Below are 17,380 nucleotides of genomic sequence, written 5' to 3'. Positions count from 1 at the left end.
AATTACAATAATGTCTGGTGGATAATATATGTTTTTAGCATTAACTAATATTATTACTAATCAGCCCTTTTTGTCAAGTAGGCACTAAATAGCCTAGTGTCTGAGCTGGATTTATGAGTCTGATTATATCTCATTATGGCAAGCATTAAATATCCATTTATTATTGTTGTTGCTATTATCATCTTTCAAATGGCAGTGTTGACAGAAGTCAATTAGTAGTATTCTTACAAGTCCCTCCTCCTGATACCATCACTGTGAGAAAGAGGATTCTAACGTATAGATTTGAGGAGTATACAAACATCACACTGAAGCCATATGTTAAATAGAAAATGTTTCTAAAAATCTAGAAAGGGATAAATAAGATTTCTACAAACAGGATTTGTTTTGTTTTGTTTTGTTTTGTTTTGTTTTGTTTTGTTTTTTTGGCTGCAAAATTTTGTGACAGTGACTTCTGCTTTCTGGCAAAAATTGAAAAACAAGAATGGATTTATCATGCTGTTTGAAACAAATTTAAAAAGACAGCAAAATATATGAAACAATGGTTTTCTGGACAGTGGCTATCAGGCAGTGCAGGAGAGTGATACCACAGAGAGAGAAAATAAACAAGGTGAACATTATGTTTGCCCCAGATTATTTCCTTAAGAGCATTTTCAGGTCATGACACAGGGGTGGGGATCACTGGTAGATTCCAGCAGATTCCCTAGGTTGAGAACAGGGAACTAAGGATCCAAGGATGCCCAAGTAGCTGGAGTTCAGATGACAGAGTGTTTACAAAAAGAGAGTTGCACCAAAAAAAGGAATCCAGGAAATAGGCAGCGAACAAACCCTGACTTATAGTAGAGTACCAGTCGGTGCTCACATGTGAGAAAACTACCTGAGGCCAGGAAAAACATTACCTGAACGAATTAGAAAGAACAGTGCCTGACATTCGCAACAGCTGAGAAAAGTTCATATTTTCACCAGCCAAAGTGGAAATTTTCGTAATTCATGGGGCACTGTGTAGAGTACTCAAGAAGGTCTTGCCTCAGTAGTGGGAAATAATTAGACCTTTACCTAGCACTGCTTCTGACATGTCTATCAAATCGTAAAAGTGAGATCCCCCAAAATCAAACTGTTTTCACATAATTTAACTGCATCTCAGAACAATGCTCAATTGTATTTATAGGAATATAAAAATGCCCAGCACTCAAAAAGGTAAAACTCACAATGTTTTCCTCCAACGAAAGATATTCCGGCATGCAAAGAAGCAAGAAAACATGACCCTTAATAAGTAGAATAATCAATCAATTAAAACTGACACAGAACTGACACGTTAGAAATAACAAAGATATTTAAAAGGTATTATAAATATACTCCATGTCCTTCAAAATTAAGTAGAGGCATAGTACTAATCAAAATATTCAAATTAAAATTTTAGGAATAAAAACTACAATTAGTGAAATTAAAAAACACACTAGATAGGATTAATGATATGTTAGACATTGCAGAAGAAAAGATTAGTGAATTTATTTATTTATTTTGAGACGGAGTCTTGCTCTGTCACCCAGGCTGGAGTGCAGTGGCGTGATCTCAACTCACTGCAAGCTCTGCCTCCGGGGTTCACGCCATTCTCCTGCCTCAGCCTCTGGAGCAGCTGGGACTACAGGCGCACGCCACCACGCCCAGATAATTTTTTTTTTTTTGTATTTTTAGTAGAGACGGAGTTTCACCGTGTTAGCCAGGATGGTCTCGATCTCCTGACCTCATGATCCACCCGCCTCAGCCTCCCAAAATGCTGGGATTACAGGCATGAGCCACTGCGCCCGGCCATAGATTAGTGAATTTAAAGACACAGCAATAGAAACTATCAGAAATGAATCATAGAGACTAAAACAAATTTTAAAAATCTTAACAGAGCATCTGAGAGCTGTGAAACAACTTCAAGTGGCCCAGTACAGATGTAGTTGGAGTCCCTGAGTGCCAAGGGGTAGGGGGAATGAATAGAAAAATAATGGCCAAAATATTTTCAAATTTGAGACAACTAAAATCTATAAATACGAAAAAAAATGAAGAAACAACACCAAGACACAATAAACAAGTTGTTCAAGACTAGTGATAAAGAGAAAATCTTACGAGCAGCTCAAGGAAAAAGAAACACTATCCATAGAGGAATAAAGATATGTATAACAGATTTCTCAACAGGAACAATGTAAGTGAGCAGACAGGAGAGAAACATCCTTAAAGTGCTGAAAGGAAAAACACCTTTAAACTGCTAGACCTAGTACAATAGCTCATTTTTTAAAAAGTGAAATTGGAAGAACTTATAGCTAGCAGATCATCACTACAAGAAATGTTAAAATATGTCCTTCAGTCAGACAAATGGTATCACATGGTATTATGGATCTACACAAAGGACTGGTAAGCACCACAAACAATAACCCTAAGAGTAAATACCTGACATTTTTTCCTTTATAGTTATATCTTCTAAAAAGATAACTGAGTATTAAAACTAATTACAATGCATTCTGAAATTTATAAAATGTAAATAAGTAAAATGTATGTCAACAATAACATGAAGACTAGGAAGAGAAAAATGAAATGGACTAGTGTAAGGCTCTTGTACTGTACATGAAGTAGTATAATATTGCTTGAAGATAGACAATGGTAAGCTAGTGATATGCTGTAAACAACCACTAAAATGGGAGCAATAATAACACAAACCACATCAAAATAACTACACCTAATAAACAAAGAATTTTAAAAATATAATTAATATAAAAGAAGACTGGAAAAGAGAAAAGGGGGAACAAAGGACACATGAGACAGAGCAAAAACAAACAGCAAGGTGATAGACCTAGGCCTTACAGTATTAACTATCACATTAAATGTAAATATTGTAACTGCCCCAAATAAAAGGCAGAGATTGTCAGAGTAGAAATAAAAAAAAACACTATATTTTGCTTGCAAGAAGTGCACTTTTACTCAACCATAAGAAATCAAACAACCCAATTAAAACGTGTGTACAATATTTGCACAGACCTTTCACCAAAGATATATGGATGGCAAAGAAGCATATGATAAGACACACAGTATCATTAGTTATAGGGAAATGCAAATCAAAACCACAGTGTGATACCACTATAGCCCTAGTAGAATGTCTACAATTAAGGAATGACTATACTAAGAGTTGGTGAGGATGTGAAGAAACGGGAACATTCATACTTTTTTGTGTGTGGAAATTTAAAATGGTATAGAGTTTGGAAAACAGTTTAGCAATTTCTTAAAAAGGTCACCACACCTACCATATAATCCAGTTATTCTACTCCTATGAGTAGAGTAGGGGGGAAAAAAGCTTATGTTTACACAAAGACTTATTCATGTATGCTCATAGCCATTTTATTTGTAATAGTCAGAAACTGAAAATAACATAAACATCAACAGATGAATGAATAAATATATTGTGGTATGGCCATAAATGGAAAGTTACTTAGCAATATAATTTTTTAAAAAGATTTATATATGAAACAGTTTGGATGAATCTTAAAATAAATATACTTCCTGAAAAAAGCCAGACAAAAAAAAGTGCATGTTGTTTGATTCCATTTATATAGACCTCTAGAAAATGTAAAATAATCTCCAGTGATAAAAAGCAGATCTGGTTGGGAAAAGGGGAAAGAGTAGAAGAAAACAAGGGAGAGAGGGATTACAAAGAAGCATGAGGAAACTTTTTGGGGTAATGAATATGTTCACTATCTTGACTGTGGTGATGGTTTCATGGATGTCAAAACTTATCAAATTTAACATTTTAAATATGTGCTGTTGATTACATGTGAATTATACCTTAGTAAAACTTAAAACAACAGTGGTTTTCTGCTGAGCCTTTCTTCCTCTTCAATATTCAATAAATGTGTCACAGAACTACAGAAACCTTAAAGGTTCAAAATACTAATGCTGGATGAAAGAATAACCTGGCTTACTTTGAACAGGCACAGAGAGCTGAAGTGATATGGTACTTTAGATTTCATGGCTCTTCGTGACTGGGCAGACAGAAATGGACTTACTTGTGGTTGATCTTGACTTTGCTTTTCTCATTAGTCTGTATTTTTATGTAATTCATGTCATATTAAAATGATAGTTTGATATTAACAAATATGCTTTTGATTATTATGTACTAAGTATCCTGGATAGTATAAAAAATACAATGCATGCAAAACAACCCAAAATTTTTCCTTGGGAGATCTTTGTATGTACATTTACTTATAGATGATCAGATAAAAACAAAATGTATGTCTAAGCAATTTTGAAGATATAAATCCCAATTTTAAATTGAGTAGAATGCTAACAACTCAATCTCACCCAATTAACCTGTGATATTAATTGTAATTTTCTTTGGAAGTTTAGTTGTTTCATGTCTCTAATTGATCTATATTTATTTTAGAAAGTGTTAAACTGTTCAAATGTTCAAATGATTGATAAATCATTAATTTTTATTTAATATGGCACTAGACATCAATTAAAGATTTTATAGTTCAATTGCACATTGAACTATATATATCATTATTACGTTCAGAATAACTTATCCATGTAGACAAATCAATGAGTGGAGATATTGACAGCAAATCAGAAATAAAATTGTCTGCTTTACAAAAGGTAATGTTAGAATGCATCAATTTCAAATAATAAAATAAATTTGTAATGCAAAAGCAAAGAAATAAAACAGCAACCATTGTAAAAGTCACAGATCAAGCAGCAGCAAGACTTCAGTTAGAATGAGTAAATGGTAGTGAAAATTTACTGAATTTGCTTCTAAATTATGTTGTTTCTGATTCCAAACCAATGTAAAAAGTTGCGAAGCTGTTATAACAATACCCAAGCAGCTTTGTGGGCTGTAGATACCATAATGAAAAAGAGTGGCAGAATGTGTTGGAATGGCAAGAAGAGGAGAAAGTGCTTTGGGTGTTAAATTGAATTCTATCTCTGTTCTTTCTGAGTGGCAAATGTGAGTATGTTTTACAGAGACGTTAATGGTGTCTAAGGTGGGTTTTTGTTTAACCTATATTAATCTCTAGACAACAATTAGCTTTTTATAATCTAAATTTAAATTTTATATGAATATAATTGCCTATACTGCTAACATCATTTTGAAACAGGCATTTATAGTTAATGAATTAAAAGTGTATTTCTTACAACTATCATACTCAATGGTAAAAACCTGAAAGTTTTTTCTCTAAGACCTGGAAAAAGGCAAGGATGTCCACTCTCACCACATCTATTCAATATAGTATTGAAAGTCCTAGCAAGAGCAATCCAGAAAGGAAAAGTAAAACTATCTTATATCATGCACATAACATGACCTTACATGTAGAAAATCCTAAAGATGCCACAAAAAAAAAAACTGTTAGAACTAATAAGTGAACTCAGCAAAGTTACATTACAGAATACAAAATTAATATGCAAAAATTCGTTGTGTTTCTATACACTAAACAACCTATCCATAAAGGAAATTTAAAAGCTATTTATAATAGCATCTAAAAGAATAAAGTACTTAGAAATAAACTCAACCAAGTAAGTGAAAGACTTGTACATTGAAAGCTACAAAACATTGATGAAATAAAATTTAAAAGATATAAATAAATAGAAAGACATGCTGTGTTCATGGATTTGAAGAACTGATATTGTTAAAATGTCCATACTTCCCCAAACAATCTACAGATTCAATGCACTCTTTATCAAAATCCCACTGGCAATTTTCCAGAAATAGAAAAAAGAATCCTAAAATTTACTTGAAACTACAAAAGACTCCAAATAGCCAAAGCAATTTTGAGCACTAAGAACAAAACCAGAGGTATCACATTCTATTACATCAAAACATATTACAAAGCTACAGTAATCAAAACAGTATGGTACTGGAATAAAAACAGATCTATGGGGCAATGAAACAGAATAGAGAGCCCAGAAATAAACCCACACATATATGGCCAACCGATCTTTGACAAGGATGCCAAGAATATACAATGAGGAAAAGATAATCTATTCAGTAAATGGTGTCGGGAAAATTAAATATCCACATGTAAAGCATGAAAGTGGGCTCCATATACAAAAATCAACTCAAAATGGATTAAATACTTATGTACTTACATGTAGAACAGGAAACAATAAAAGTCTTAAAATAGAGGAAAAAGCTTGCAGACATTGGACTGGGCAATGATTTCTGGGATATCACACCAAAAACACAGGCAAAAAACAAAAAATAAACAAGTAGGATTACATTAAATGTAAAGCTTTTGCATAGCAAAGAAAACAGTTAACAAAATGAAAAGGCAGCCTAGGGAATGGGGGAAAATGTTTTAGACTTTAATACCTACAACTCAACAGAAAACAACAACAAATAACTTGATTTAAAAATGGGCAAAGGACCTGAACCAACATTTATCTGAAGAAGACATACAAAATAATCAATAGGTATATGAAAATATGTACAACATTACTAGTCATTAGTGAAATGTAAACGAAAACTAGTGAGATATCACCTCTTACATTCTAGACTGGCTATTATCAAAAAAAAAAAGGAGAACAAATGTTGGTGAGAATGTAGAGAAAAGGAATTCTGTACACTGTTGGTGGGAATGTAAATTGGTACAGCCACTATGGAAAACAATATGGAGATTTATCAAAAAATTAAAAATAGAATTTCCATTTGATCCAGCAATCCCACTTCTGGGTATATATCCAAAGTAAATTAAATCGGTATCTTGAAGAGATATCCATCCTCCCATATTCGTTGCAGCATTATTCACAGTAGTCAAGATATGGAAACAACCTGTGTCCATTGACAAATGAATGGACAAAGAAAACATTATATATGTGTATGTGTATATATATATACATATATATATACACACACACACACACACACACACACATACATGGATATAGATGTAGCTATAGATACACACACATACACACACTGGGATATTATTTGGCCCATAAAAAGGAGGAAAGTCTCCTATCCGTGATAATATGGATGAACCTGGAAGACAGTATGTTAAGTGAAATAAGCCAGACGCAGAAAGACAAACACAGCATGATCTCACTGATATGTAAAATCTAAAATAGTCAAACTAATAGAAGCAGAGAGTAGAATGGCAGTTGTCAGGGACCAGGGGTGGGAGAATGGGGTGATGTTGGTCAAAGGTTGCAAAGTTTCATTTATGTAGGATGAGTAGATATTGGAGATATACTGTACAAAAATGTATGAATAACAATACTGTATTGTATATTTTAAAATTTGCTAAGATGGTAGAGCTTATGTTAAATGTTCTTACCAAAAAGAAAAAAAGAAAACAACAAAAATGGAGGAGAAGAAACTTTTGGAGGTGTTGGTTAAGTTTATAGCATTGACTGTGGTTAACAGTTTCATGGGTGTATACTTTTCCCCAAACATATCAAGTTTACATAATGGCAAATATTGTGTCTTGTTTTTACATTCACAGCATTTTGCACAGAGCTTGGCAGTTACATAGCAGAGCAGATGTTGAACAATTTCTTCTGTGTTTCAGCTGTCAAACTCTGTTCTGAATGTATGAGGTACTGTATTTATCTTTGAAACAGTATTTGCATGTCTGTGAAGTGCAGTTTCCTGTGTAAGACTAACAAAGAGGTACAATCCTTATTGTCCTATTTTTTAAATCAAATTCTCATGAGTGTCTTAGAAAACCCTCTCAATTGCAAGGTATAAGATTACTTCTTTTTTCTGGATTTTAGAACTAGGTAGGCACGATGTATTATTAGTCTTTGTATTCCTAATGTCTGACACATAGTACATGCTCAGTTTATTTTAGTTGAAAGATTAAATGAATGATTAAGAGCAAATTGTGTAGTGTCCAATGTCACTGGACAGGAGTTTGAATCTAAGGATATCATGTATTGAACAACAATTATGTATGAGACCCTGTGCTAGAGCTGAGGATGCAAAGGCGAATACAGGAATCTCTATCCAGCCTCAAAGAGGCAGATATGCAAACAGATCAATTATATATCTCATTGGAAGTGCTGTACCCCAAGTATGAATGAAGATCTGTGGAATTACTAGTAAAGGAGACTAGATGATACTTGTGGTGAGACTTGAAAATGAGAGACTTGATTGCCAACGATTTGATTTAAGCTAATCAAGGACAAAAAATCTTTAGAATAACATGTTGAACTTAACCAAGCCTGCCTGTAAAAGGGTAGACATAATAAGATCAGGTTTCCAAAGGAATGGATGGATAAATGCAGATATATTGCAGTACATTTCCTGAGTTTAAGTGGTATAGCTCCTTCAACAAACAACTATTTTAAGTGATCTGGATAAGATTGACAGTGGTAAGTTGTCATTTTGCAATAGCCCATGTTATTAAGAAGACAAAGAAGAAGGAGAGCATTCTGAGTAAAGAGAACAGCTTATGCAAAGGTGCACAGGAGTTGAGAGGACAGTGAACTTAACGTGACCAGAGTTTTTAGGGGAGAGTGTCTGAGATGGACTGGGCTAGTTAATAAAGGACAAATTTTTCCCGCTTTAGGAGTTCAGGATGTTGTCAGTGTCAAAGAGGGGCCAGTAAAGGTTTGTAATTAGGGAAGAGACATGATCAAAGTGTTTTCAAGAGGGTAAATTTCACAAGCAGCATCTTCTGGCAGCTGCTTCCTACTGTCCTTGGTAATTCATTAAGGAGCTGGCTGTCAGAAAGCAGGACCGAGACTCGGTAGGACACAAGTCAATGAAGAATTATGATTATTCATAGTGTCTTACTAGCAAATTGTTGCTAAATAGATTTTGTTAAAATATCTTGTGATATGTGCATATCTATTATTTATCCACATAAGTAATTTGCATCATGTGAGTGTCTGGCTTGTGCTGTGGTCCCAGGAAACCTGCAAAGCAAACCATCATATATAAACTTACATTTCTTTATGTGAGTGCTTCATTCTTTCATCTCGTTGACAAATTAGGTCACTTCCCCTCTCCTTGTCGTATGACCATAACTTAAGACAAATCTCTTAGGTCTATCATCTGTATTCTCACTTCCTCATTTCTTTATTCTTCGTGTTTCACAATTCCTTAATTTAGACCCTAATTTGGGCATCTTAATGTTTATTCCTTAGAGATATTTATTATTGAATAAGCCCCGTAATTTTTACTTATGCCAAACATCTGTAAACTGAAAAAGATTATAAAAAAGAAGTAAAAAATGTTTTAAAGTAAATTAAAAAAAACTCACAAATCACCAAATCTCTCAACTGTAGAATGGCAGTTGTCAGGGACCAGGGGTGGGAGAATGGGGTGATGTCATGAAAACAAAATACCGCCTGTTCCTCAAAGAACCTGTGGAAATAAAAAATAAAAAATTAAAAAATAAAAACAGCAACAACGAAACAATAAAGACTCTTGGAAAGAGGCTGTATTTAGCAATCTGGTACAGAGGAAGAAATTTTTTTTTGGTAAGCCACTTAGCTTATGAACAAAATAATAGCCCATGAATTAAATTTTAAAATGTTTGGAGAATAAAGCTAAGGTTAAAAAAAGGGGAGACTGCATTCTTTCCAAGTAAAAAGCCCAAAGGGACCAAAGTTTGATGATGCCCTAGATTCTGTGACAGTCTACACTGAAATAATTATTTGTTCCTTTTGAATTGCCACGTTTTAGGTCATTAGTAGTGAGCAAATGTATTAATGCCACTATCATTTTTTGCTAATGTTCTTCTTTCTTCAGCCTAGTAATTTGAAACTGTCAAATAAAATTTATAAACACACACACTCACACACACACACACACACACACACACACACAGTTTGAGACCGTGGTGCCTTTCTATTTATTTCTAGTGTGGAACATTCAAAAACATAAATTGCAACATTTTTGTAAACTGCTATAATTTCATTATTTGGATTGAACATCTTCTTGCCCATAATTGTGACCATCTCAGGTACCTGACTTAAGCCTGTTAGTTAGTTCACATATTAGCATTGCTATAGACGGAATTATTTCCCCATGCAAATTCAACTATTGAAGTCCTAACCCCTAATGTTATGACGTTTAGAGATGGGCCTTTGGGAGATACTAGATTTAGATGAGATTATGAAGGTGGGGCCCTCATGGTGAGATTAGTGCCATTATAAAAAGAGATACCAGAGAGCTTTCACTTTCTCTTTCCCGTGTGAGGACATAGGAAGTAGATGAAAAGATGGTTGCTAAAAAGAACCCAACCATGTGACATCCTGATCTTGGACTTCCAGCCTCCAGAACTGTGTGAAAATGGATGAATAAATGAATGAATGAATAAAATCTATTGTTTCCACTGAGTCTATGGTATTTTGTTATGGCAGCCTGAGCTAACTAAGACAGGTGGCCTTTGACCCTGTTTAGGAGATTCCTGTCAGGATTTAGAAGCAGACGTTTAATTTCCATCACAGTTCAAGCTACTATTCCAGATGCAATAAGAAGCAACATGCATTTGAGTAAGTTCTGAAGCTGGCTTCATTTCAGGAGCTGTGCCTCAGTATGGGCAGAGGCCCGGGCAATCTCTCCAAGAGTTGGGTTCAGCTACATCTTGGCTTACTGGCTGCCTCAGTGAGCATTTCTAAACAAAGCAGAATAGCAGGAAACCTCTGACCAGTTTACCTTTTATGCTTTCATTTCCTATTTTTTTTTCTTTTTGGTAACTTTCTTTGACTTAAGGTGACAAAAGAGTACCTTTTTGCAGAAGCTAGGACAATGTGGTAGAGTGAAACAAACCTGAATTTGGTGTCAAAGTCTGAGAGTCACATCCAGGCCCTATTTGGAAATCTATGCATTTATGCATCCTTCCTCTGGTGATCTGATTCCATGGAGCTATTTTACAACTCTTTGTTGAACTTACCTGATAGTCACACAAATTCTGTCTTGTGCGCCACAAGCTCTATTGACTTCCCTCTTCCACACCTTTATCCCCAAGGGGGAGAAACAGTTGCTTTCATTTGCCATTAATTTCAACATTCTTTTATGCCATATAAATTTGTGCTTCTTGACTTCTTTTTTAAAATGGTTATAACATCTGTCTGCTTCCCTCATTGAATGTGTTAAACAAAATCTTTAACGTCTATTCATTTTTATATCTGTATGAAAGTCACACTTTAACCTTTTTCTGAAAATTATTTTTTAACATCCAGCTTCCTCATTTGGAAAATGGGGATAATAATAACTCTCTTATCCTCCTTTCTACATTTATGGGATTAAATGAGTTATAATTAACTGGATTGAAATGATCCTGAAGTGTTGAAAATGTGTCTTACCTACTTTTGTTTTCCTAACACCTTGGAAAGAGAATCTGCACATCAAAGTGCTCTTTATGATAAAATACTAGACAAATAGGACGTGATTTTATCATTATCAGACATTATTAGCAGCATGAGAGCCAGCAACTTCTGACCTCCTTTTGAAAGTGGCCGGAGTGTTCATGTCAGGTAGCATTCAAAGAGCCAAAGGTGTAGAAGTCTCACGCTGGGCCAACAGGGACATGGATACGGGACAGTGGTTTCCAATTCCAGGGAGGAGGCCACTTGTGGAAGAGAAGGCTTAAAGATTTGTTTCTTGAGTTCTGGGTCCTTTGCCATCAGAGATTTAGTGGACGAAAGTGTTTTCTCCACGCAAACATTATCTTGTCTAGTACACAATCACTTGTCACTTCTGGCCTTTGCCTGTGCTGATTGAGGGGGGAAGGCAGACAGAGAGGGGACAGGGGCAACATTTCTGATATGCAAAAATCTTACAGTGAATATAAAGATTTGTCAACACACTTCAAGGTTGCCGACAGATTGGCCAGATCTGTATTCTATTCTTTTATGTTCAAAACACTTCAGTTCCAACATATAAAATCTAAAACTTTTAAATGGGAAGTTAAAGCTCAAATTTGAGGTCGCTATGGGGGAAATATTCTCTGCTATTTTTTAACTGTTTCAGTATTTTTAGTTTCACTTTTCTACTCTTCATCTCTCTCTGATCTCAAAATGAACAGGTGCACTAAACATCTTGTTCATGAACATTACCAACTCAAGGTTCACAGGAAGGCAACTTGCATTCATTAGATGACTATCCAAATTCATCCCTCTATCACACCATAGTATACTGATTAATGACCCCCAAAAATCAGGTTTTAATCCCTCCCTGTACATGTTATCTTATATGGAAAAATGACTCTTATAAAAGGAATTAAGCAAAGAATTTGAGATGGGGGAGATTATCCTGGATTAACCTGGTGGACCCTACATGCAGTCACAGGTGTCACTGTAAGAGAGAAGCAAAATGAAACAGGAGGATCACTTGAGTCCAGGAGGTTGAAGCTGCAGTGGGCTGTGATTGCCCTGCTGAACATGAACCTGGGCAACAGAGTCACACTCTGTCTTCAAAAAAAAAAAAAAAAAAAAAAATATATATATATATATATATATAGAGAGAGAGAGAGAGAGAGAGAGGTGAAGGAAGATTTGACACAGACAGAAGAGAAAAGGCACTATAACCATGGAGGTAGTTTGGAATATGTCACCATCAGCACCAGAAGCTGCCCTGGCAACACCGTGATTTTATCCCAGAAAAACTGATTTCAGACTGTGGCTCTCCAGAACTGAGAGAATTAATTCCTGCGGTTCTAAGCCACTCAGTTCATGGAAATTTGTTACAACGCCCACAGGAATTAAATACAGATACCTCCGCAAAAACTCTGTTGTAGACTAAAAACAAAACAAAACAAAACAACTTTGCCAAGTGTGTTAGTTTGCTAGGGCTGCCATAACAAAGTACCACAAACTGGGTGGCTTAAACAACAGAAATTGTTTTTCTCACAATTCTAGATGCTAGAAGTTTGAGGTCAAGTTGATTTATTTTGGGTTGATTTCTTCTGAGGCCTCTTTCCTTAGCTTATAGATGGTGCCTTCTTCCTGTATTCTGACATAGTTTTCCCTCTGTACCTGTCTGTGTCCAAAGCTCCTCCTCTTGTAAGAGTGGCAGTCCAGTTGGATTAGGGTCCACCAGTATGACCCCATTATACCTAAATTACCTCTTTAAAGGCCTTGTCTCAAAACACAGTCATATTCTAAGGCCCTGGGGGTTAGGACCTCAACGTACAAATTTTTTGAAGTGGAGACACAATTCATCCCATAATGCCAAGTAACATCATCTCTGTTTCTACGCATGAGGAATGACCAAAGCCCACAACTTTGCTTAACATCACACAGCTGACAAGTTGTGAAGCTTGGATTTAAACCCAAGTTGCTCTGACTTCATACCCGAATTCCAAAAAAAATGTATTTGGGGGTAGAATTAACTTTTGTTGAATGTTATTTTGTATTAGGAAGTTTTAATAGGTCACTTGTTTTCAGTCCGGCTACGATGAGGTTATCAGTGTTAAGGCAGGACACAGGAAGAGAGTCAATGAAAATTAAAGAATCAAGAGAAGATAATTTAGCTTTCTTAGAAGTGTATTGTTTTTTATACTTCATCCCTCTAGTCTTTTGCTTAGTATATTCAATCTGAAGCTGAAGAAGGATTACAGCCACAGCCATCAATTGTTGCAATATAGAAAAGAAGACTACTGTGAAACAATCATTCTAATAGCTGATTTCTTGAAATCTCATTTTTGGGACAAATATAAATATCTACAATAAGCTATTTGTTATTTTTAGGAAAAACTTAAAAATATTGAATTATAATAGTTTGCTTTATTATTCTTAAATAATAATGCCTCTAATATTTATTTCATGAGATATGAGTATGTTTAGTTTCATAAGAAACTGCTAGACTGTCTTCCAAAGTGGCTGTACCATTTTGCATTCCCACCAACAATGAATGCTTTACGTCCTCACCAGCATTTATTGTTGTCAGTGTTTTAGATTTTGGCCATTCCAGTAGGTGTGTATCAATATCTTGCTTCAATTTGCATTTCCCCGATGCATTCGCCATCTGTTTCCTTTTTTGAGATACCTGTTAAGGTCTTTGGCTCATTTTAAATTAAGTTGTTTGTTTTCTTATTGTTGAGTTTTAAGTATTCTTTATGTATTTGGATAACAGTTCCTTATCAGATATGTGTTTTGAAAATATTTTCTCCCATTCTGTAGCTTGTCTTTTCATTTCACTTGACAGTGGCATTTGCAGAGCAGAAATTAGTTTGAATGAAGTATAGCTTATTAGTTCTGTTTTGGATTGTGCCTCGAGTACTGTAGTCAAAAAGTCATTGCCAAACCCAAGGCGATCTAGATTTTCTTCTATGTTATTTTCAAGGAGTGTTATAATTCTGCATTTTAAATTTAAGCCTGTGATTCATTTTGAGTTAATTTTTGTGAAGGTTATAGATTCAGTGATTTGTGTGTGGATGTCCAGTTGTTCCAGAACTATTCTTTGAGAAGACAATCTTTGCTTCATTTTATTGTCTTTGCTCTTTTATCAAAGATTAGTTGGCTATATTTATGTCGGTCTATTTATGGGTTTTCTATTCCTTCCATTGATACAGTTGTCCTTTCCTTTACAAATACCACACTGTCTTGATTGCTATAGCTTTATAGTAAGTTTTGAAGTTAGATACTATCAGTCTTCTGACTTTGTTCTTCTCCTTCAATATTGTTTTGGCTAACTTGGGTTGTTTTTGGTTTTTTTGCCTCTCCATATAAGCTTTAAAATTAGTTTGTTCATAGTCACAAAATAATATGCTGGGATTTTACTAGGGATTACACTGAGCCTATAGATCAGGTTGGGAAGAACTAACATCTTGAGAATATTGAGCCTTGCTATCCACAAACATGGACTATCTCTCCATTTATTTAGTTATTCTTTGATTTTTCTTCAGTGTTTTGTAGTTTTTCTCATGTAGATATTGTACATATTTTGCTAGACTTATACCTAAGTATTTCATTTTGGGGGGGTGCTAAGGTAAATGGCATTACATTTTTAATTTTAAATTCTACTTGTTCATTGCTGGTATATAGAAAAGCAATAGACTTTTATATATTAGTCTTCTCTTACAACCTTTCTATAATCTCTTATTAGTGCCAGAAGGGTTTGTCAATTGTTTTTTCTTTTTTTTTTTTGAGATGGAATCTCACTCTGTCGCCTAGGCTGGAGTGCAGTGGTGCAATCTAGGCTCACTGCAAGCTCTGCCTCCTGGGTTCACACCATTCTGCTGCCTCAGCCTCCTGAGTAGCTGGGACTACAGGTGCCCGCCACCACACCTGGCTAATTTTTTTGTATTTTTAGTAGAGACGGGGTTTCACCATGTTAGCCAGGATGGTCTTGATCTCCTGACCTCATGATCCACCCGCCTCGGCCTCTCAAAGTGCTGGGATTACAGGTGTGAGCCACCGCGCCCGGCCTCAGATTTTCTACATACATGATCATGTCATCTGTGAACAAAGACAGTTTCATTTCTTTTTTCCCAATCTGTATACCTTTTATTTCCTTTTATTGTGTAGCATTAGCTAGGACTTCAAGAACAATGTTGAAAAGGACTGGTAAGAGGGAGTATCCTTGCTTTGTTCCTGATCTGAGTGGGAAAGTTTCAAGTTTCTCACCATTAAATATGATGTTAGCTGTAGGGTTTTTGTAGATATCCTTTGTCAGGTTGAGGAAGTTCCTCTTTATTTGTAATTTACTAAGAGTTTTTATGAAGAATGGGTGTTGGATTTTGTCAAATGCTTTCTTTTTGCACCTACTGATATGTTCATGTGATTTTTCTTCTTAGGCTCTTCATTCAATGGATAAAAACTACAAGATTATCTAAATAGATGCAGAAAAGGCCTTCGATAAAAATCCTCATTCCTTCACGTTAAAAACTCTCAATAAACTAGGTATTGAAGGAACATACCTCAAAATAATAAGAGCCACTTATGACAAACTCACAGCCAGTGTCCTTACTGAATGGGCAAAAGCTGAAAGTACTCCCTTTGAAAACCAGCACAAGACAAGTTTGCCCTCTCTCCCAGCCCCCATTCAATATAGTATTGGAAGTTATGGCCACGGCAATTGGACAAGAGAAAAAAATGAAGAGTATTTAAATGGGAAAAGAGGAAGTCAAACTATCTTTTTTTGCAGATGACAAAACCCTATATCTAGAAAACCCATAGTCTCAACCCAAAAGCTTCTTAAGCTGATAAGCAACTTCAGCAAAGTCTCAGGATAAAAAATCAAAGTGCAAAAATTGCTATACACCAACAACAGGCAAGCCAAGAGCCAAATCATGAATGAGCTTTGATTCACATTTGCCACAAAAAGAATAAAATACCTAGGAATACAGCTAACAAGGGAAGTGAAGGACCTCTTCAAGGAGAACTACAAAGCACTACTCAAAGAAATCAGAGATGACGCAAACAAATGGAAAAACATTCCATGCTCATGGATAGGAAAAATCAATATTATGTAAATGGTCATACTGCCCAAAGCAACTTATAAATTCAGTGTTATTCCCATTAAATCACCATTGACATTCTTCACAGAATTAGAAAAAACTATTTTGAAATTTATATGGAACCAAAATGAGCCTGAATACTGAAAGCAATCCTTAGCAAAAAGAACAAAGGTGGAGACATCAGGCTAGCTGACTTCAAACTATACTACAGGGCTACAGTAACCAAAATAGCATGGTACTGGTACAAAAACAGACACATAGACCAATGGAAAAGAATAGAGAATCCAGAAATAAGACTGCACACCTACAGCTATCTCATCTTTAACAAACCTGAAAAAGACAAGCAATGGAGAAAGGATTCCCTATTTAATAGATGGTGCTGGGAAAACTAGCTAGCCATATGCAGGACATTGAAACTGGAACCTTCCTTACGCCTTGTACAAAAATCAACTCAAGGTGGATTAAAGACTTAAATGTAAAACCCCAAACTATAAATACACTAGAAGAAAACCTGGGCAATACCATTTAGGATAGAGGCATTGGCAAAGATTTCATGATGAAATCACCAAAAGCAATTGCAACAAAAGCAAAAATTAGGAAATGGGTCTAATTAAACTAAAGAGCTTCTGCACAGCAAAAGAAACTATCAACAGAGTAAATAGACAACCTACAGAATGGGCGAAAATTGTTGCAGTCTATGTATCTGACAAAGGCCTAATATCCAGAATCTATAAGGAACTTAAACAAATTTACAAAGAAAAGCAACCCCATTAAAAAGTGGGCAAAGGACATGAACAGACACTTCTCAAAAGAAGACCTACATAGGTAAATGTGGCTAACAAACATGAAAAAAAGGCTTTATATCACTAATTATTAGATAAATGCAAATCAAAACCACAATGGGATACCATCTCATATCATTCAGGATGGTGATTATTAAGTCAAAAAATGACAGATGCTGGTGGGGATATGAAGAAAAAGGAACACTTTAATACCGT

Source organism: Hylobates moloch, unplaced genomic scaffold (genome assembly GCF_009828535.3).
Source record: "Hylobates moloch isolate HMO894 unplaced genomic scaffold, HMol_V3 SCAFFOLD_27, whole genome shotgun sequence".
Classification (NCBI taxonomy): domain Eukaryota; kingdom Metazoa; phylum Chordata; class Mammalia; order Primates; family Hylobatidae; genus Hylobates; species Hylobates moloch.
The sequence above is the reverse complement of the archived record's forward strand: the minus strand, read 5'-3'. Positions refer to the sequence as shown.